General features: G+C 39.0%; 1 pseudogene; it reads left to right on the top strand.

The window, feature by feature from the left end:
• Window positions 1-6,531, top strand: part of LOC136503340 (ABC transporter G family member 36-like) — a 52,015-nt pseudogene continuing 45,484 nt past the window's right edge.

Raw genomic sequence — 6,531 nt, 5'->3', positions numbered from 1 at the left:
ATGCGCGGGAGGAAGGGGACGGCGCCGACAGGCGGGGCCCGGGCATCAACGGCTGGGGAAGGAGGCGCGTCGACGGTTGCTGGACGGCCACGGAAAGTCAGGCCGGAGCGGGGCTGGGCCGGTGCAGGTGCTGGGCCGCGCAGCGCGCAAGGGGGAGGCCAAGCTAGGCTGCGGGGAGCAGATGGGCCAGCGGCTGGTTGGGCCAGCGGGAGGGACCTGGGCCAGCAGAAGGAAAGGCTTGCAGGCCGAAAATCAAGAAGGGAGGGAGAGAAAATGATTCTTTTCCTTTTTTTTAACAATTTTCCAAATCCATTTTTAAATTCAAATTTCAATTCTCTTTGAAATCTTTAATCAATTCCAAACATTCACAAAATAATATGCAGCAGCATGTATGCATCACTTGTAGCTAATCTTATATTTGTTTTTAGTTTTATAAAATTATTATTTTCCTACATTTGTATGCACACATAATTGCGTAAATAAATCAATTTAGCTATTTTAAAAGAGTGCAAATTTTAGGGTGTTACATCGCTCTACGAGGGTGCGACGGCGGCGGGGTTGCTCCTCGAGGGTCCGGCCAGCCGGCGACGTGGGCGGCCGAGAGCATGGCGTGGTCAGCCGGCCGGGGGCACGGTGCAGTAGCCGGGTGTGCGGTGCGCGGTGCGGTGGTGTGTGAATGTGTGCGGCGTGGCGTCTGTGTGAGTGTGTGCGTGTGTGCGTGGCCGGAGGGGTGGATATGTGCAAGCTTTGCCGAGTGCCCAAGATCTAGCACTCGGCAAAGCATCGGTCTACCGAGTGTCCCAGGTAGCACTCGGCAAAGCGTTGGTTTTAGTTTTTTCCCCATTTTTGAAACACTATAGCACACGGGTGGGGCAGTGAAGGGGTTTGCCGAGTGTCCCAGGTCTGACACTCGGCAAAATGGATATTTGCCGAGTGCCATATATCGGGCACTCGACAAACTTATTATTTCATGCAATACCACATCTTAGCATGTTGTATGTACCACATGTTAATACCAAACATCACGGTCGGTTATTTTCCTAAACCGGCAATGATATGATATCGTCCTCAAGATCACTACCAATATTGTCGGCTTGCTTAGCAACCGACAGTGATATCCCTATGATCATTGTTGCCTTATGTATGTACCACCTTCCACTAATTTGATTTTTTCATATGCCTATTCATTATTTTATTTTATTATTTTTGTGTAATATAATTTTTATTTCCTATGGTTACTGGACTAGATATTTAAAGCATCACATACATCACAAATCCATCAAGATTTATATTACAAATGTTACAATAATGTATATGTTACAGTAAAAATGTATATACTACGATAGAAGTTTTATCATCTCTGGATCTATACTACTCTTGTCCTTGCTTGATCAATGCTGAAAGATACTCTTTTACTCAAGACCTCGTCCATGGCAAAGGATGGTAGCTTGTCTTGTAATTCTTTGATCTCAAAGTCTAATAGCTTTTGGGGTTTTAAGTTTCTCACGCTATCATTGAAACAAGATGACATCAACATGCACAAGTGTTAGACAAAACAGTAGTGTGTTTTATTGAATTAACCGATATACATAAAATGAGAAACATACACACCATTTTATTTCCTTCCATTGTGCTCTCGTTGAGGTACTAATGCATTGCCCACATCACGTAGAACCCGCATTTGTTGTTGGCTATTGACTGTTCTAGGGGTATGTGTTTCCATATAATGAGCCTCGAAATGATTCTTCCTGTGCTCGTCTATATTTTTCTTGACTCAGCGTGACACTATAAAGTGTGAAAGGCGGTGAAATTAGAATGTCCTATGTGATTAGAAACATATATGTTACTAGCTTCACTTACTTAGCACCATGAGTAGGTCATTGATCTGAGAAAGTTCCCTTCAATCTCTTCGAGTGGCACACCTCAACAAGTGATTGTGCAAGTTTGATATCTACGAGGACGTATTGGAAACTGCACTCACAAACTTCCAATGCAAATTAGGCCTAGTTAACAAATAACCTTAAAAATAAGAAGCACCTAGCTAGGCCCATATATGGGCACTCAACAAACTTATTATTTCATGCAATACCACATCTTAACATGTTGTATGTACCACATGTTAATACCAAACGGATCCAGAAATATACCAAATCTTAACATGTAGTACCACATGTTGTATGTGGAGAGTAGAAAAAGTTTTAAGGTCAGGAGTGAAAAAAACATATTATTTCATGTAGTTGTAGCTCAAATTCAATGTATATCAATTAAAATTCTATAATTGCACTTAACAAATTCAAATTATCGAATGGATCCAAAAAATTATCAAAATTACACATGAATCAATCTATGTTCTCTATTGCCTATACAAAAAGTTCTGAAGTCAAACCCCAATTTGACCGTCACTTTAAATCCAAATCTTACCGAATCCTTCTCTACGCTACGATTCTTCTTCTTAAGATACTTCGGTTTGTAAACATCGTATGTGACAGATTGTCCAAAACCTTCTTAATTTTTTACCACAGCCTCCACGTATGATATCACGAGATATTGACAAATCTCATGATTTTCAGACTTCATTTGTTTTTTCAAGAATTTAAAAACCATTCGGCCACACCTTCGTGGTTGGGTTTCGTGAACAAGATGTTCAAAATTTTCTTTCATTTCCTGGATAAGGCCTCACACGGGACTCAATAACATGAATATCATTTTTCTACTCATTTTATTATATTATTTGAATCACTTGCGGTTCGAATTTGACTTATACCCAAAAAATTCCTTTAAACGTAATAAATTAATTAAATATATCAAACGGATTCAGAAATACACCAAATCTTAACATGGAGTACCACATGTTGCATGTAGAGAGTAGAAAAAGTTTCAAGGTCAGGAGTAAAAAAAACTTATTATTTCATGCAGTTGTAGCTCAAATTCAATGTATATCAATTAAAATTCTATAATTGCACTTAACAAATTTAAATTATCGAACAGGTCCATAAATTTACCAAAATTACACATGAATCAATCTATGTTCTCTGTTGCCTATACAAAAAGTTCTAAAGTCAAACCCCAATTCGACCATCACTTTGAATCCAAATCTTACCGGATTCTTCTCTATGCTATGATTCTTCTTCTGAGATACTTCAGTTTGTAAACATCGTACGTGATAGACTGTCCGAAACCTTCTTAATTTTTTATCACAGCCTCCATGTATGATATCATGAGATTTTGATAAATCTCATGATTTTCAGACTTCGTTTGCTTTTTTAGAATTTAAAAACCATTCGGCCACACGTTCGTGGTCGGGTTTCGTGAACAAGATATTCAAAAATTCTTTTTATTTCCCGGGCAAGGCCTCAAAATGGACTCAATAACATAAATATCATTTTTTCACTTATTTTATTCTATTATTTGAATCACTTGCAGTTCAAATTTGACTTATACCAAAAAATTCCACTAAAAGCAATAAATTAATTAAATATATCAAACAGATCCAGAAATATACCAAATTTTAACATGTAGTACAACATGTTGTATGTGGATAGTAGAAAAAGTTTGGAGGGCAGTAGAGGAAAAAAAGTTTTGGCTTTGTCGAGTGCTGGGAAAAACACTCGGTAAACTTATTATTTTGCCGAGTGCTGGAGAAAAACACTCGGCAAAATTATCATTTTGCCGAGTGCTGGGAAAAACACTCGGCAAAGTAGCACTTTTGCTAATGGCCGGCACGACCTCAGACGGCTGTCGCACCTGCCAGTCACGTGATAGTATTTTGCCGAGTGTCAATTTATTGCCAAGTGTCGTCTTGTTGTTTGCCGAGTCTCTTATATTCTACACTCGGCAAATCGGGTTTTTTACCGTGTGTAATATGTATGCCGAGTGTCTTCTTCGCAACACTCGGTAAATCAGTTCTTTGCCGAGTGGCCAATGGAATGCACTCGGCAAACCAAAAAACACTCGGCATATTTATTGTTTCCGGTAGTGTAGATTTGGGAGCTCAAATTTTTAATTTTTTTAGATGACCTCGCGGTGTATACCAAAGTTGTAGCTCTTTATGAGTTCTATAACTTTTTTTATTTGATATTGTATAGAGGCCAAAATGTTCATTTTAGTTTATCGGATTTTTGAATTTTTCAAACGACATCAGATGTTGGCATAGCATGGTTTATACCAGACTTCTTGCTCCTAACGTGATCGAGAATTTTGTATTTTAAAACTTATTTATTTGAGATCATTTGGATGAACTAATAGTCATTTTAAGTTATTAGATTTTGAAATTTAAAATTTTGAATTTTTTAATTGACGTCAGAAGGAGAAACAACCACAAAATTGTGTTCGGTGAAATCTAAAACTTTCTTAGTTGCAATTTATCATTTGAGATCATCCAGGATCCTAAATATTCAATAAATAATTACATGCCCCATGTTGCACATATATGTCACATTAGCCAAGCCACCTTTGAAATCACTCTGAACATTTTTAGCGGATAATTTATCAGATTTTGGGAGTTAATTTGTGTGTTTTGTCTGGTACTCGAGGGTGGGGTGGTCTTTGAAAATTCAGCAATAAGTTCAGGGTGACAGAACGGACTAGACACCAAAGATAATTAATTTTCATTAACTGTATACATGATATTGATTTTCATGTAACATAAGATTCTATTCCATGCTAGAGCACGTGTTACTGGGTTAATATACTAAAGCCAATTATTAAATGTATAAATACATTTGTAGATCTATTGATTTATGGACGTGATACAGGTGAGATGCTGGTTGGGCCAGCAAGGGCGTTGTTTATGGATGAAATCTCGACTGGACTCGACAGCTCGACCACATTCCAGATTGTGAAGTCAATAAGGCAGTTTATCCACATCCTTGGAGGCACAGCCGTGATATCTTTGCTGCAGCCTGCGCCCGAGACGTACGAGCTGTTTGATGACATCATACTGCTCTCAGATGGGCAGATAGTGTACCAGGGCCCACGGGAGGATGTTCTCGAATTCTTTGAATCAGTGGGGTTCAAGTGCCCTGAGAGGAAGGGCATTGCTGACTTCTTGCAAGAAGTACGTATAGTTCCTCCATTAACTATCTCCACAAATAACAATATTTGATCTGTGATATAGTATCCTTTTGTGAAAATGCAAATATTGAGCAGGTTACCTCGAGGAAAGATCAGAAGCAGTACTGGGCACGGCTTGAGGAGCCCTACCAATACGTGTCTGTGAAGCAACTATCATGCTCCTTCCAATCATTTTGCACTGGCAGAGCCATAACAAGTGAGCTTGCCATTCCGTTTGACAAGAGCAAGAGCCATCCAGCTGCGCTGACAACCTCAAGGTATGGCGTCAGTGCCAAGGAGCTACTCAAGGCAAATTTCGACCGAGAAATCCTTCTCCTAAAGAGGAACTCCTTTGTTTACATCTTTAGAGCCTTCCAGGTGACTAGGACCAGGTCAAAACAAATTGTTTGGAATATGTTTAGAAGTTACAACAATATAGCTAACTATCTTCTTGTTTTTTTCACATGGTAGCTGACCCTCTTCATCCGTCCAAAGATGCATCTTGACTCAGTCACTGACGGGGGCATCTACCTGGGGACGCTTATCATCGTAGTGATGGTGGTCGTGTTCAATGGCATGAGTGAACTTGGTTTGACCATCTTCAGATTGCCTGTGTTCTTCAAACAGAGGAACCTCCGCTTTTATCCGGCATGGGCATACACTATTCCTTCATGGATCCTCATGGTCCCTATCTCGTTTATTGAGGTTGGCACATTTGTTTTTGTGGCATTCTACGTCATTGGGTTTGACCCAAGTGTAGCCAGGTGATGATGTCTAAACCTATTTGTAGTGAAATTGCTTGGCATATTCTTCTGACATCTCTATTCTTTTTTTTTAAAACCCTATAGATCTTTTGGCATGCATGGACTTCTACCTCTCTAGATATAACTGTCCAATATCATTCACTCCGAGTGTATAATAAGAATAGTATTTTTTTATTAGACTTATATTTTGACTAACATCAATTGGTTCTAGATTAGTTATAGTGTGGGTTCAAACAATATGAAGGTTACATGTTTTTGTATTTAAGAAAAAAAATAAATAAAAAGTAAGGCATTATGCAGGCTGGCAGTCGGGCTCCACCAAGCGCTTTGTGGGGTTCACCTTTTCTAGGAAGCCAGTGTAGTGTCATTCTAATTGGAGAAAGTTTAATGAAAGAAATTTGGCATGCAATAGATATATGATTTCCAAGACTATGGTTCATCTTTCACCTTCCTAAATAGACCAAAGATGCCGCTCATTTATGCAGGAGAATGCTTAGATGTAACACCTAGCTAGGTATTAGATGCAGCAGTGCTACTCTGCCCTGTACTAAGATGCTGTCAAGCACCACCTTTTAAAACACTGCTTGGGAATAATTCTAGCATACTTATGAATTTTATGAATGCTTCTGAAGAAATGTATCAGATAATACTATAGGGTATCTTTATTTATCATAGTTTTTCCTCGACAACTATATTTAAACCGCAGTTTTTGGCT

This window comes from Miscanthus floridulus, chromosome 14, assembly GCF_019320115.1.
Source record: "Miscanthus floridulus cultivar M001 chromosome 14, ASM1932011v1, whole genome shotgun sequence".
Taxonomy (NCBI): Eukaryota; Viridiplantae; Streptophyta; class Magnoliopsida; order Poales; family Poaceae; genus Miscanthus; species Miscanthus floridulus.
The sequence above is the reverse complement of the archived record's forward strand: the minus strand, read 5'-3'. Positions and strand labels throughout refer to the sequence as shown.